At 47.4% G+C, this 17,018-nt stretch overlaps 1 protein-coding gene across 1 annotated transcript in view; it reads right to left on the bottom strand.

Moving 5' to 3' along the window:
• Positions 1-12,025, bottom strand: part of Por (cytochrome p450 oxidoreductase) — a 67,939-nt gene extending 55,914 nt beyond the window's left edge. Inside the window, exon 1 of the mRNA XM_063271229.1 lies at positions 11,946-12,025. The gene's annotated coding sequence lies outside the window, so the exon portion shown is untranslated. The remainder of the gene's footprint in view (positions 1-11,945) is intronic.
• Positions 12,026-17,018: the final 4,993 nt, after the last annotated feature.

A 17,018-nucleotide genomic window follows, 5' to 3' on the forward strand; every position in this document is an offset into this window, starting at 1 on the left:
AGTGTCTTAAGTTCCCCCAGGTGACAGCATCTCATCTAGTAGATATTTCAAGGCCTCTAATAGGTTGTCACGGTTTGTGTCACTTGTCAACTTGGCAGAATCAAGAACGAGCTGCAAGATGGCCCCCTGGGTACGCTTGTGCAGGATTGTCTTGATCTGGTTAATTGAGGTGGGAAGAAGTCTGAGCATTGTGGGTAGTGGCAGGAATCCTGGGGTGTATAAGTGGGGGGGAAGGAACTGAGTAGCAGCATACATTCATCTGACTCTGGGTGCAATGGACTGTGCCCTAGAACTGTGAACCAGGACAGCCCTTTTCTCTCTTAAATTGTTTTTATCAGAGTATTTTTATTACAGCAACAGGAAAAAAAAGAAACTGGGGCATAGGTGTTTCAAGATCCCCAGCTAGACATACTGTGACCCGGTGTGATTCTCACCATAGTCTGACGAAATGTATCCTATCGGTTCCGGCTTAGCTCTCCCTACAGAACCTTCCTTCCCCCAGCATCCCATCTAGGGTCTGCTCCCTGTGATGCCCACCTCAGCCTCCTGCGAGTGTCCATTCCACTCTTGCTTTAGAGTGACACTATTTCTCACACTGGAACAGCGTCTATGCTCCCAACCAGGAAACCCTCTCCAGCTCTGATTCATAGGAGCCCTGTGTCTGGCCCCAGACTTCTCTGTAACTTTCACATTCTGGCCTCTTTTTCCCTCACAGGCACATAGACGCTTCAGGTGTTCCAAGGTCACGATACATCTCTAAGGTTATGTTACACAGACCTCTTCCCCAAGCAAGAAAATGGCCCTATATTTGGCTGAGAGGGAGTGATTGGTCCTTGTATAAGAAGAAAACGAGAGCTCCAGGTGAGCATGATTGTACTAACGTCCCTCACAGATGCCAAAGGGTTTCCAAAAGTATAAATCAGGAGGCAGAGTGGTATACCTTTAATGGCAGGAAGATCTCTGAGTTCAAAGGGCTCCATGAGCTTTTTTTTTTTTTTTTAAAGATAGGATTTCTCTGTGTAGCCCTGGCTGTCCAGAAACTCTGTAGACCAGGCTGGCCTCAAACTCAGAGATCTGACTGCCTCTGCCTCTGCCTCTAGGCTGAGCTTGTTGGCTCACAAACCTAGACTCTTGTCAAACTCCAGGTCTGTTGTTGGGTGTGAGTGTCCTTTGAGCCAACAACTGCCATCTTGGGAATCCAGCTGCTCCTCTTTACAAAAAGATCATTCGTTGTTGGGCTTGTTGTCTGTTTATATCACTTCATGGAGGGGTTGGGGAATCACGAGACCCTCCCCGGAGTATCTTCCCACGCCGTACACCTGATGGATACAACTCTGCCTTCATAGCATGACCTGATGGAGACCACTGTGTATAGACTGAGGAAGACTGAGGAAGGCAGCACCATCTAGGTGGCTATGAAGAAGCCCCCATCCCTGCTGGACAAAGCCATTCCAGTGTGGCCTGTGGAGGAGGGGCACCCACACTCCTGTAAGTAGCCCCTTATTTATGCTCTATAAGGAAGCATAAGAAGTTGGCTCCCCAGACTGACCTTCCGTAGAGTCGTGCCTTAGTTCCTTATTAGGACTTTACAGGGACAGGGTAGATATTGTATATGTCCCCCCCCTGAAAGGAAGTTTGATGACACCCTGCCTCCGAAAACAAGTTAGAGGAGCGGGAGAGGTGGCTCAGTGGTTATGAACACTGACAACTCTCCCAGAGGACCATCGTTTGGTCCCCAGCGCTCACGTGACCGCTCACAACATTATAACTCTACTTCTAAAGGATTTGATGCTATCTTCTGGGCTCTCCATGGGTACTGTGTGCATGGGGTATATTTAATACACCTTTAGGCAAAACACTCAACATGCAAAATAAGAACAAACATTTTAAAAGGTGAAAGGTTGCTGAGAAATGATACCTGATATTTATCTCTGGCCTCTACACATACACATGTGTGTGAGCATACACACACACACACACACACACACACACACACACACACAGAGAGTACAAGCTAGGCATGGTAGTTAAAGCCTCTAATCCCAGCAGTTGTGAGGCTGAATCAGTGGGATAGCTGCACATTTGAGAGTAGCTTAGTCTGCATGAGTCCCAGGGTAGCCTGAGCTTCAGGATCACACAAAACACACACACACACACACACACACACACACACACCACGCATTTATGGACAGACTGGTAGAGCTTTTAGCATGTATGAGATCCAAGCTCAATCCCCTCCAAGGACATAAAAACCCAAATGGCAGACACATGGTCATCAGCCCTCTAACACCACTTTTAAGATGCTACTGGTGGGTCCAGCAAGATGGCTCTGCGAACAAGGGTGTTTGCCGCCAAGCCCGGTGCCCTGTGTTTTATCACAGAACCCACACAATGAGAGGAAAGAACTGAGCTTTGTGTGCAGAGCACACAGGAGCCCCCTAGGAAATAAAAGCAACTAGATAGATAAGTACAGTTTCAAATGTTACCTCGGATTACCCAGAATTCAAGGTAAATGAACCTGTAGAGTCGCTAGCCCCATGAGGCTGGGAGGACACCTGACGGCCAGGCAACTGGAGTCAACAAAGCTCAGAGATCCAGGACCAAAATTGACTCTCAAGCCTAATCACAGGCCTGGCCTTGGCCAAGCTCTGCTGTTTTTCTCCTTGGATGAGAAGTCAGTTTTCTGATCCTTTCCTTTCTTAAAAAACAAATTATGGTTGTATGTTTAGGGTTTAGCCTGTGTATGTCTGTGCACCATGTGTACTCCTGGTACCGAGGGAGGCCAGAAGAGGGTGATAGATTGTAACTAGACTTACACAGAGATGGGAGCTGCCATGTGGGTGCTAGAATTGAACTCAGGTCCTCTGAAAGAGTAGGAAGTGCTCTTAACCGCTGAGTCATCTTCTCTGGTCCCCCTTGCCTACTTCTGCAGTGTTGGGGTCTAGCTTCGACTCAGGCTCAGAGTTCTGAGGTGGAAGGCAGCTGAAAGAAGTGGGAGGGGTGGGGAGAGAACTCCCTTTCCTGACCAACAGTAACAGAAAGGCCTCACTCTTGCTCTAATTTGACCTCAGAAAATCCTAAACTCCATGAATAATTTCCGGCTTTGTTCTAGGTCTGATAGGCTACACTCAAGTGTACAGGTTTGCACATATGTGGAGTCAGAGATCACCTTGTTTTTTTGGACCTTGTTTTTTTGTTTGTTTGTTTTGTTTTGTTTTGTTTTGCTTTTTGAGATGGGGAAGTTCACTGGGACCTGGGGTGCTCATGTTTGGCTAGGCAGACTGGCTACTGAGCTCAGGGGGCCCCCACCCTACCCGATCTCCCTAGTGCTAAGATTACAAGAAAACAGCACGTTCTGCTTTTTTTTTTTTAAGATTTATTTTATTTAATATTTATGAGTACACTGTAGCTGTTTTCAGACACTCCAGAAGGCATCGGATTCCATTACAGATGGTTGTGAGCCACCATGTGGTTGCTAGGATTTGAACTCAGGACCTCTGGAAGAGCAGTCGGTGCTCTTAACTGAGCCATCTCTCCAGCCCATGTTCTGCTTTTTTTATATGGGTATAGCAAGCACCTTTCTGATGGAGTTCTCTCTCCAACCCTCTCTCTCTTCCTAAGTTCAAGCCACCTACCCATCTGCCTCATGTGCTCTGTCCACAGCTGGGTGTAGCTGGAGGCCAAAGTTGATGTCACTACCTTAGTTTTTAAGGCACTGAAACCAAAGCCCCGTTACTGCTAAACTGTGTGCTGTGAGCCCCCGTGATCTACCACCTGTCCCTCCTGTCTCCTTTCCCAGCTCTGGGGTTACAGACATTTTTAAAGATTTATCATATATATTAATATATTAAAATATATTATCATACACACACACACACACACACACACACACACACACACACACACACTGTCACTGTCTTGAGACATAACAGAAGAGGGCATTGGATCCCATTACAGATGGTTATCAGCCACCATGTTGTTGCTGGGAATCGAACTCAGGACCTCTGAAAGAGCAGGCAGTCTTCTCAACCACTGAGCCATCTCTCCAGCCCCTACAGATGTGTTTAATCACTCTCAATTGTTACTTCTGTTCTTAGGAGCCAAGCAATGCCTCCTAGTTAGTTTCTAGTTGATTTCAGCTGTCAACTTGACATAGCACAAAGTTATTTGAGGAAGTCTGGGCTGGGGATCAGACAGCCCTGTGGTTATGTGTACGGAACCATTTCCTTAGGCAGGGTTTCACCTCAAACTCACGGAGATCTGCCTACCTTTACTTCCTGAATACTGGGAGTAGAGGTGTGAAACCCCCACCCCCACCCCCGCCTCAGTTGATGTAGGAGGGTCCATCCCTAGGCAAAGGAACCTGGTCTAGGGATGTATAAGAAAGCTCTCAGGGAAGCTGGAGAGATGGCTTGGTGGTTAAGAGCACTGGTTGCTCTTCCAAAGGACCCAGATTTAATTACTATAACCCAGTCTCAGGGAACTGGCACCCTCTTCTGGCCTATGTGGGGACCAGGCATGCTTAGTTTACACAGACATATATGCATGCAAAAATACCCATACATATAATTTAAGAATTAAAGAAAGAAAGCTAAGCAGAAGCTAGAGAGCGAGCCAATAAGTGGAATTCCTTAATGGTTTCTGCTTCAAGCTGCCACCACCAGCTTCTTCCTGGACATTCCTCAGTGATGAATTTTGTCCTTGAATTATAAAATGAAATAAATCTTTCCCTCCCCAAGTTGCCTTAAGTTATGATTTGTTTGTTGGTTGGTTTGGCTCTTTGAGACAGAGCTTCCCTGTGGAATTCTGGCGGTCCTGGAACGCATTCTGCAGACCAGGCTGGCCTTGAACTCACAGAGGTCCACCTGCCTCTGCCTCTCAAACGCTGGGATTAAAGGTGTGTGCCACCACTGCCCTGCTTGGTCATTGTATTATTATCAGAGCAACAGAAAAGAAAAACAAGGACAATAAACCCCTAACCAACTGAGCGACCTCCCCACCATTCATATTCTTTTCCTTAAAACATCCAATACGCAAAGCCTGCTGTGGTCCTCCCAGGGTTCCCTGGGAAATGAGTCCACTCCCCTGGTCCCTCCCCTTCCGCCCTGTTCCGCCCCTCTGGCGGCGGTTCCTACTGAACTAGAGGTAATCGGTCAGCTCGCCCACTTGCTTTGTTTATCTTCTCTAACCTGCATCATTAGATGGTAGGTTCACAAGAAATGGATAGCACGGGTAGGTGTACTTGGTATCGCACTTTAAAAATGATCCCCTAATCTCTGTTGGGGGTGGAGGGAGGATCAGGTGCTTATGTCTAAAGGTGGCTATTTACCCGCATGTAATTCAGCACCCTCCAAAGTAAGCGTAAACCAAGCCAAAGGTTTCCCAGGTGGACGGCCCAGCTGAAAGGGAGTGATCACCCCACTTTGTACGCACATCCTGGGACAAGAAAGTCTCAGCATTGGAGTTAGGGGCTTGGAAACCTGGGGATAATTTTGGACGGAGTTATGAACTCATTCTGTAGCCTCTGCTGATCTTCAACTTTCCTGTGTCTGTGTGACATGCATGTAGAGGTCATAGGGCAAACTTAAAAGTTTCCTCTCCACCTTGAGATAGGGTCTCTCACTGCCAACTGTTCATTGATTTGGCTAGATTTGGTCGGTGAGCCCCAAGGATCCGCCTGTGTCAACCCAGCTCTGGATCCCGAGATGAAAACTCAGGTCCGTGTGTTTGTGCAGCAAGCACTTTTCCCACTGAGCCTTCTCTGCGACTCCTAGCCTTCAGCTTTCTGAGTGTGCGCGCGCACTTCCGAGCATGCTATAATGCGCATGCGGAGGTCGGAAGACTTGTAGGGGTCTGTTCTTTCCTTCCATCTTGTGGGATCCATGGATCAAACTTAAGTCTTCAGCCTTAGCAGCAAGGACCTTTACCCACTGGGCTGTTTTGCTGGCCTTCAGTTTTCTTGCCTCTGCCTCCAGAATGCTGGGGTTAATGCCTCCGAACCTTTTCCTGGTTGGAGGATACTCATGGCTTACAGACCACACTTTGTTTAACTACATCTGTAAGTTCTGAGATTTGAGTCTATCGGAGACACCAGCTCCTGCGGGCCCCCAACCAACTCCCCCATATACTCTCATTTCGGTCAGAGTGCCTGCTCAGAGGCTTAGAGCTGAGGCTAAGAACCACAGGAGAAGCTAACTGCAGAAGCCCAGCTTCCTTAGAAGCCCTTTCACAGCAGGTTACCGTTGTCATAGCAACATTCAGCTGTAGCCCGGGAGATCCCGGGACAGAGAATCAATCACGGGTTTGTTTGCTACACTGAGGAGAGAGGGCAGTGGCCTTTCTTGGCCTAACCGCACGTGGACCACAAACGTGAAGGGTGAGGCTGGAGGAAAGGCGTGGCTATCAAAGTCCCTCTCCCCTCAAGGCCCAGGACACCCTCCCAATTGGGTTGCATAACGGATCCAGAAACAAAGTGGAGGTGGGGGTGGGGAAAGAATTCTATGCTCAGAGAACCACTAAACAGGAGGTCATCTGACGCTCATTAAAAACTATCCATTCGTTCTCTCACCCTCCTGGGGCTGTGTTCCGAAACCCCACCCACCCAGCCCAGACCCCACATCTGGATCTATCCAATCTCACCCAGTCAGGCTGGTCTTGGAAATAGGATCAACCGTAGCAAAAGGCTGTTTGTTCTCTCCTCTGAGTCCTGCCTCTTTTGATTGTTGAACTTTGGACACGGTTCTGTGGAATTAGGCTTGTGGTGGAGGGAGGAAGGCAGGGACTGAAGCTCTGATGGGGATGTGAAGGGGGATTTCAACACTTAGGGAGGTTGGCTAGGTTCAAGCATTGAGCTTTGTACTGGACAGTCACAGCTGCCTCCTCTTCAACTGTGCTCAGGTTTGGGACTGTCACCAATGCCTGATGGCCAAGGTTGTCCAGATCTGTGTCTACATCCACACATACAATGTGTACACACACACACACATCTACATACAATGCATGCACACACCCCCACACATACAATGCATGCACAAATGTCCACACATACAATGCATAACACATATCCACACATACAATGCATATACACATCCACACATACAATATATGCACATATATACACATAGAACACATGCACACGCATATCACAATACAATACATACACACATATCCACACATACATACACACACGTATCCACACATACCATACATACACACATATCCACACATACAATGCATTCACATATATCCACACATACAATACATACACACATATCCACACATATAATACATACACACATATCCACACATACCATACATACACATATATCCACACATACAATGCATTCACACATATCCACACATTCAATATATACACCCACATCCACACATATAATACATACACATATCCACACATATAATACATACACACATATCCACACATACAATGTATACACACACCATCATCATTTCCGTTTCTGCTTTGCATCCAGAGACTTAATTTAATGGCTGGTGGCACACCCTAAAGACTGGCAGGTGTTTCCTTTGTTCATACTAGTGATTGAGCCTGAGGTCTCGCACAGGTTTGGCAAGTACTCTACTGCTGAGCTATTTCCCTAATCTTCTTGCTTTTCATCTAGACCAGCCTTGAACTCACAAACATAGCCCAGGCAGACAGACTCAAATTGGTGGGTGGGCCTGCTTGTTCACATGCGTGTGGAGACCAGAGGTCATCCTTGGGTGTCATTCCTCAGGAGCTGGCAACTTTGTTGATACAGTATCTCTGACTGGGACCTGATACTCAATGATTAGATTAGGCTAGGCAAGGCTGGCTGGCCAGCAAAACATGGACTACCTCAGCCCCAACATTGCCCACATCTGGCTTTATTACCTGGGCTCTAGGAATCAAACTCAGGCTGTCTACCTTCCAAGGCAGGCAAGCACTTTGCTCACTGAACTATCTCTCTAGTTTAACAGTGGCTTTTTTTTTTTTTTTTTTTTTTTCAGAGCTGGGGACCGAACCCAGGGCCTTGCGCTTGCTAGGCAAGCGCTCTACCACTGAGCTAAATCCCCAACCCCGGCCTTTTTTTTTTTTTTTTTTTTAGATAGGTTTTTATCTGTTTAGCCCTGGTTGTATTAGAACTCACTCTGTAGACCAGGCTGGCCTCGAACTCAGAGATCCATCTGCCTCTGCCTCCCTAGCACTGGGATTTAGAGGCATGCGCCACCAACACTCTGCTGAGACAGTGGCATTTTTAAAGAGACATGATAATTGAGGTGTAGGTGACCTGTTGTTGGCCCTTGGGGACATCCGGGGTCTGTTTTCTCCATGCCTTCCCTTCTTCTCTTAGCTGTTCCCTAGGAACCCCAGCACTATCTACAGATGGCTCACCAGCTCACTCCAGGTGGGCGGGTCACTCTGGTGTCCAGGAAGCTAATCTCTGGAGTTCAATGCAGAAGCAGAGTGAAGGAGCAGCCCCCACTGGGGTGTGCACTGGGGTGTGACAGTCACAATACTCTACTTCTCCCTGCCTATAAAACTATAGGCCAAGCATTCAACACCCTTCCTTCAGGGAGTTGGGCCTGGTGGCGCAAGCCTGTCATCCCATACACCTGGATGGACACATTCAGGGTATGCCTGGGCTACAGAGTGATTTCAAGGCCAGTATGGGTGACTTAGTGAGACCCTGTTTCAAGACAGACAATAAGAACAGGGCTGAGCAATGTCTGTTAATGAGAGTCTGGGACTATAGCTCAGTGGTAGAGCCCCTGCCTAGAATCCCCCAGTGAGGGGCTGGGGGGCGTGGCTCAGTGGGAGAGCACCTGCCTAGAATCCCCCAGTGAGGGGCTGGGGGGCGTGGCTCAGTGGTAGAGCACCCGCATGCCCGAGGGTCAATCTTCAGTAACACACACACCAAAGCACATATAATAACATTGAGGTTCCTTTTTCTTTTTTCTCTCTCTCCTCTTTCCTGACTCCTTTAAAAATAAGGTCTCACTCTGCTGATCGTAGTCTCAGGGTGTTATCCAGCCTGGCCCAGAACTCACATGTAGCCCAGGCTGGCCTTTAACTTCTAGCAGTCTTCCTATCTCATCTTCCTGAAGGCTAGGATTATAGTCATGGACCACAACACCATTGTGAGCATTTACCTGGCATGTACGAAGCACTGGGTTTAGGTAGCAGCATCATAAAACCAGGTACGGTGGTACATGCCACTACCGAGTTCGAGATTACCCTTGACTGCTTACGTTTTTGGCCAGCCTGGACTATAATGGGATCCTAGCTTGGAGGGATGGATGGACGGATGGACGGACAGACAGATGGACAGATAAGTGGATAAATAAAATAGATATATAGATAGAAGAGATGACAGAACAGATACATAACACACATAAATGACAGATGACATAACTGACATTATGATAGATAATTGGCTCATTGATAATTGATAGAATAGATAGTAAAATACCCCTTGTCGGGGTTGGGGATTTAGCTCAGTGGTAGAGCGCTTGCCTAGAAGGCCCTGAGTTCGGTTCCCAGCTCCGAAAAAAAAAAAAAAAAAAAGAAAAGAAAAAAGAAAAGAAAAAGAAAAAAAAATACCCCTTGTCACCAGTCACTGCTTTTGACTTTCAGAATTCTTTGTGTGTGTGCTGAGAGTTTCTATCAGGGCCTCCTGCTGTATGCCATCAGCCTACAGCTCCAGCCCTTTAAAAAAAATTATTGTTCATTTACTTGTGTGTGCAGGTGTGCACACGCGTGATGTGGCATACATAGGGGTGTCAGGGACCCATCCACAGGAGTCACTTCTCACCACTGTGTGGGTCCCAGGGATCAATTGAGGTCACCAGGTTTGAATACAAGTGCCATCACATGGTGGGTCACCTTGTCACCATCCCTCCCTTCCTCCACTTTTGGAAACAAGATCTTGTTCTGTATCATGGGATGGCCCTGAATTCCTGATCCTCCTGCCTCAGCCTCGTGAGTTGTGCTCAGCTGTTTTGAGATTTCCCCTAAGACATCCCTGCAGTTCAGTGTTGGGGATCAGTACGCACATTTGGTCTTAGGGAGACTCCTCATCCCTGAGGCAGATCTCAGGGCCTCCAAAAAGAAACCCTCTGCATCTAAAGTTAAGGGTGGCGGTAGGGTCATTGTTCAATAAGGAAAGAAACCTGACCGGCCAGTCCCTCCCATCCAATCCGGGGATAATTACAGGATTATTTTAGTTGTTTTGACAGGGTGGACTCAACCAAACGGGGAAAGAGAGAGAAAAGATGAGATTGAAGCTTAAGGAAGAAAAGCAGGTCTGGCCTTATCTCCTCGGATCATGTTTTTCTAAAGGATTAGTATAGAGAGTTCTGTAAATTCCTTCTTCACACTTGAACCCCCCAGTGTACACGTGCTGAGCACATCCTAGGTTTGAAGACAGGGTGTCATTTTACTGAGCTCCTGCTCCCTGTACTGGGAGAATGGAACCTAGGCCCTACTTCCTGTTAGGCAAGTGTTCTGTGGCTAAGTCCCCAGTCCTTCACTGGGGGATGCCAGACAGATGCTCTACCACTGAGCAACAACACTCCCAGCCCCTCACTGGGGAATTCTAGGCAGGTGCTCTACCACTGAGCCACGCCCCCAGCCCCTCACTGGGGGATTCTAGGCAGGTGCTCTACCACTGAGCCATGCCCCAGCCCCTCACTGGGGAATTCTAGGCAGGTGCTCTACCACTGAGCCACGCCCCCAGCCCCTTACTGGGGGATTCTAGGCAGGGGCTCTACCACTGAGCCACGCCCCCAGCCCCTCACTAGGGGATTCTAGGCAGGGGCTCTACCACTGAGCCACGCCCCAGCCCCTCACTGGGGAATTCTAGGCAGGTTCTCTACACTGAGCTAGGGTCTCTACATGGACTTTATATACATTTACCATAAATATATATGGTCCTGGAGTATAGAGCTAGAGAAATAAAAGTGACTCTCCCAGGCCTAAATTTCTCCCTGCAGCCAAATAATACTTAGGCTCTCTCTGTCCACCAGGCTGGTAGGGATTGAATAGTAAGTACAGGCCTATACAGGCCAGTTGTGTGTTTCAAGCCAGTGGCTCCTGACCTTCCTAATGCTGTCATCCTTTAACACAGTTCCTCACGTTGTAGTAACCCAAAACCATAAAATTATTTCACTGCTACTTTGTAACTGTAATTTTGCTACTGTTATGAATTAACAATGTAAATATCTGATATGAAACCCTGTGAGGGTTGGGACCCACAGGCTGAGAGCCACTGCCTAAGCCTGTTCCTTCAATGTTCGTGCCCACCTGGCTGCCCCCCCAGAAAAGAGTCAATATCCTGTAAAGTTTCTGTGACCCACAAAGTCCTGACTGAAAGCTGTGAGCCCTCCAGTTTTGGGGGCGGTTGTGGCTGGAAATCGGAGCAAGTGCATGGAGGGTGGATATAGATAGGGACAAAAAGTAGAAGAGGCTGGGAACCCCATCCAGACCCACCATAAACTTACTGTGGAGATTATCAGGAAGAAAGAGATTATCCGGGGCTGGGGATTTAGCTCAGTGGTAGAGCGCTTACCTAGGAAGCGCAAGGCCCTGGGTTCGGTCCCCAGCTCCGAAAAAAAGAACAAAAAAAAAAAAAAAAAAAAAAAAAAAAAAGAGATTATCCCCTAACTTCCTGATTTTGCTGGTGAGAAGTGGCAGCATCTTCCCCAGATCATACAACATCTCCAGCTAAGGTTTGTCCCCTCCAAACCCAGACCTGGACCCTCATCAGTTTTTGCCTTATTCCACTATGGCAGGATTTGGGGGGTTGGCACACAACTACAGTCGCCCCAGCTTAGCTTTGGTCCCCTGAAGCAGGCTTTCTTTCATTAGAAGGGCGTAACCGCAGGAGCTCCTGGGGGCTCGGATTCACCACCCATCCATACCCCTGTTCCCGAGCTGAGGTGGTACTCACCTGTGTATCTAGAGGTGTGAGTATACCGGGCAGGGCCAAGCAGCAAAGACAGGTCCGTTACTTAGGGTTTTCTCAGCTTACCAGGACTTAAGCTTCTCCGTGGCCCTTTATGAACCAGAGAGGTGTGAGGGAGGAGCTTGGGGTGTGGCTTAAGACTTCTGCACCTGAGACACGCCCCTTCCCAGACCTTGCCTGGCACCCTGATGAGGCTGGAGCTGCCTCTAAAAACGACCAAGGCCTTTCCTGAAAACCAGAAGGCCAGGCAGTGGTGGCACACGCCTTTAATCCCAGCACTCAGGAGGTAGAGGCAGGTGGATCTCTGTGAGTGCAAGTCAACCTGGTCTAGAGAGTGAGTGCCAGGACACCCGGGGTCACACAAAGAAACCCTGTCTCAGAAAACAACAACAACAACGACACCCCCAGAAAAATCCACAGAGATCCCATCTTGCCAAGTTCATGGTTACCACCGGGTCCAGCACAGCTTAGGGGGACCGGGTTCACAGAGGACAAGTGACCTGTCCAGCTCCCTACAGTCCTTCCTTGGAAGCTCATAACACTGCATCAGTGAACCAAGACCTCCCCCCCACACACATCTCTTTCTTCCCCTCCCTCCCTTCCTCCCCCCTCCCTCCCTCCTTTCCTTCCTTACTTCCATACTTCCTTTTCTCTCTCCTTTCCTTCCTCCCCACTGTTTTTTCTCTCTTTAGACAGGGTCTCACTATGTAGACCTGGCTGGCTTGGAATTCATTATGTAGACCAGGCTGGCCTCGAACTTCACAGGGATCCTCCTGTCTCTGCCTTCCTAATGCTGAGATTAAAGGCATACCTGGTTTGTTTTCTCTCTCTCTCTCTCTCTCTCTCTCTCTCTCTCTCTCTCTCTCTCTCTCTCTCTCTCCCCTACTGGTAATTTTATTTCTGCTGCCTTGGTATTTTCTTCTCATATAATACAGATGTTTAAAAACTGGATCACAGGGCTACGGAGATGGCTCAGTGGTTAAGAGCACTGATTGCTCTTCCAGAGGTCCTGAGTTCAAATCCCAGCAACCACATGGTGGCTCACAACCATCTGTAATGAGATCTGATGCCCTCTTCAGTGTGTCTGAGGACAGCTACAGTGTACTTATATATAATAAATAAATAAATCTTTAAAAAAAAGATTTTAAAAAGGGGCTGGAGAGATGGCTCTGGTGTGTCTGAAAACAGCTACAAGAGTACTTATATAATAAATAAATATTTAAAAAAAAAGAACTGGATCACATGGCCCTTTTTTTCTTTCTCTCCTCCCAGCTCAAAATGCTTGCACCTCTTAAGGGCCAGCGTCCTGTTGGCTCTGCTTCCGGCTCAACACACTCAAGTCTGAGCACAGGTTTCATTTCGGTTGTGGGCTTCTTTCATGAGATTGGTTTTGCCTGCCCATAACCTGCACCTTGCATCCTATCACAGCCACTCCCCTCCCTACACCCCCCCTCGCTTTTTAAAAAGTATTTATTTTTACTATTTTTATATATGTGTGTGTGTGTGTGTGTGTGTGTGTGTGTGTGTGTGTGTGCGCGTGCATGTATGCCATATGTGTGCATATTTGTGGAGCCTGGAAGAAGGTGTTGGTTTCCCTGGAACCGAAGTTACAAGTGGTTGTGAATCTCCCAACAAGGGTCCTGAGAGCCAACCTTGGGTCATCTACAAGAGAAGCACATGTTCCTAACCACTGAGCCATCTCTCCAGTCCCTCATCACAGCTCTTACTATGCTGGCTTTCTCTGTGAGCCTGACATTTGCCATACTTCATACCAAAGTTTCTCTGGGTATTAGGCACACTGACCATCTTTGCAGTAGAGGTGTCTACACGATGAAAATGGGAGAGTCAGCACTCATAATTGTAGCCTTAAGCAAGACAGGAACACCCCCCCCCTCACCACCAGTGTCTTGTTCTGTAGCCCAGGCTGATCCTTGAACCCGTGCTCCTGCCTCTGAGGCACTGTAATCAGAGATGTGAGCTACCTCACCTGACTGAGAAGCCAAGACTTCTGGAGCCAACTGGATCCCCTGCTCCCAGTTCCTGCTTATTGGGGAGGGGAGTTCCAAAGGACTCATGTTATCTCTAAGCCTTAGTTCTTTCATATTCTAAATAAAAATGCTACCTGACCATAGTGATGCATGCCTATGATCCCCCTACCTCTCTCTCTCTCATACGCACACACCAAGCATACAAACACACACCAAACACACTCAGACAAGGGGGAATGACTTGATCCCAAAGGTGGGATAGACCAACAGAAGATTCTGGGGACACGGGAAGGGAAAGGACCCCTCATGTTGGGTTCTGGTTGAAGCCTCTGAGAATCAAGAATTCTCAATCAGCTGTACTTGCTGACTTACAACATTTCTTTTACAGAGAGATTTTTCAAACAAGGATGTTAAAATATTGAGGAGGGGAGGGAATGCTGAATCTGGCACGGCCTTGGAAGAGACAGTGTGGCGTGATTTCCCAACCTTATAGCAGAGCCAGCAAGAGGTGGGCCTCCACAAGTTGTAGACAGTTGACAGGTGTGAGCCTTGCTGGTTTAAAAAAAATTATAATTTATTTCCTGCTCTTCAGGAAATATTCTCTTGCAAAGGTTACCAGGGAATGTTCTCCCTGAGAAGATTAATGAGTTCTTGATAATTAGATTAGCACAAATCCAGGAATACCTACAGGACAGCCCTTAAGACCTTCAGGGAAAGAACTCTGAAAGCCTGAGTTCAAAAATATATCATTTCGGGCTGGAGAGATGGCTCAGCGGTTAAGAGCACTCAACTGCTCTTCCAGAGGTCATGAGTTCAATTCCCAGCAACCACGTGGTGGCTCACAACCATCTATAAAGAGATCTGATGCCCTCTTCTGGTGTATCTGAAGACAGCTACAGTGTACTTAGATATATAATAAATAAAATAAATCAAAAAAAAAAAAGAACACCTTATTTTAAAAAAATATATCATTTCTCAACTATGAAAAAAATAAGAATGCAACATGAATTATTATATGAGGGGCTCCACTGACCTAAAAGAACAGAGGCAGCTGCACTATGAGCCAGCTTGTCAGAAAGATACTAAGGAAGGCAATAGAGAGATTTAGAGAGTGGTGATCACAGGGCAAGATCCCACCCAGCTAGCTTATTGTCTGTGCTTACAAAGATAGACAGGTCTCTGAATTCACTTGTAATGTTTTTTTTGTTTGTTTGGTTGGGTTTTTTTTTTTTGTTTTTTTTTTTTGTTTGTTTTTTAAAGTGTTTGCTGTCTCTTTCTAAGAATCAAGATGTTGGTGTCATGGGATACTTATTCATGGGCTAATCAAAAGGGAACCTATGGTAAGGACTGAATTGATATGTAAATAAAAGACTGGACTTTTGGTCTGTAAGAGATGAACTTTCCTGAGTTTTTAAAATTGCAAGAGAGAGCCATCTGGACGGCTGTCTTGAACAGAACACAGGCCATCAGTTTGTGCCCATGATTTGGCCTAGTAATTTCTTTCACCACTCCCAGACCGTCCTTGCTCTGAAAGCTCTCTCCAAGCTTGGCGAGCAGATGGGGGTGGGGGGGGATGACTCAGTGGTTAAGAGCCCTTTATTCCAGAGGACTGGGGCTTGGTTCTCAGAACCCACATAGCAATGGCTCACATGTAACTCCAGTATCAGGGAATCTGATGCCTAGGTGTATGAATGGAGGTCAGAGGACAAAACAAAAAAATTTACAATGTTTATGTATGTGTCTGTGTACATGTATGCCACATGTATGCATGTTTGTGCAGCCCATACAAAGGTGTTCATTTGTTGGCCTGGATTCTTTCGTTCTACCATATGGTTTCTGGGGATCAACCTCAGGTGGTCAGGCTTGTTTGCAGGTGCCTTGTCCCCCAAACTGTAACTGTCTCTAAATTTTGCTAGAAATACACTTTATAATACAAGAGATGTCCTAACCCCGTTGCACAATGGCTTCTGTTTTTGTTTGGTCGCTTTTTTTTTTTTTTTTTTACTTAAAATGTATTTTTAATTTTTAAATCGTGAATGTGCTTGCACAGGCATACAAATGTGTGCACAGGCCCTTGGAGGCCAGAACAGGGTGTCAGATCCTCTGAAACTGAAGTTATAGGCAGTAGGTCACCCAGCATGGGCGCTGGGAACTAAACTCCAGTCCTCTGCAAGAGCAGAGGCTTCTCTAACTACTGATCCATCTCTCCGGTCCAGACCACCTCTTCACGTATTCGACACAACTGGATGATATCCATCTCCTGCCTCCCCCACCCCCTTTCCTACAGACTCCTCCCAACGTGTCCCCTCCCAAGTTCAAGTCCTTTTATTATTTTAAGGATAACTCACTGATTCTACTAAGGATTGCCCACTTGGCATTTATGCGGAGCCATCTACCGAAGCACGGCGAACCTAATTCACTGAAACATGAGCGAACTACCAGCGTCCCCAACTCCAGAGAAGATTGACGTGCCCTTCCTTCCCCAGCAACGGTCAGTTGCCAGGAGCTCCCTGACTAGGGGCAGAGCCTTGTCAGCCCCTCCCCTGTCCATGCTGGAATGGGAACTGGGTTGAGTCCGTGAGAGCAATAGCTGGGTCTTATCCAAAAGTCAGCCTTTGACAGTGCTCACTTCCTTTGCCTCTGGCTCTAAAATCCTTCCCATCGTCTCTCCTGAGACGTTCCTTAAGCTTGGGGGAGGGGCTGCTGATAGAGACGCCCCATCCAGGGCTGCGCACTCAACAGTCAGCTGTACTTAGCACTTTTATCTGTTGCGATTCTCAGCCTTGACCATTCTTTGCTGGCCAAGCTCAGGTGCATTTAGAGCCAGAGCCAGGTGGTGGCCCGAGCCTTTAACCCCAGCACTCCGGAGGCAAAGGCAAGCCTGGTCTACAAAGGGGGTTCTAGGACAGCTAGGGCTACACAGAGAAACCCTGGGGGTGGGGGTGGAGGTGGGTTGCATAAACATTTGGAAGGCAGTGCGACAGCATGTCCATTTGGCAATGCAACAATAGTAGATTCCCTGCCGGGACCTATGACCTCTCCAGCCCTGGCTTTTGACCAGGTTTATCTG

This window comes from Rattus norvegicus, chromosome 12 (genome assembly GCF_036323735.1).
Source record: "Rattus norvegicus strain BN/NHsdMcwi chromosome 12, GRCr8, whole genome shotgun sequence".
In the NCBI taxonomy this organism is placed as follows: domain Eukaryota; kingdom Metazoa; phylum Chordata; class Mammalia; order Rodentia; family Muridae; genus Rattus; species Rattus norvegicus.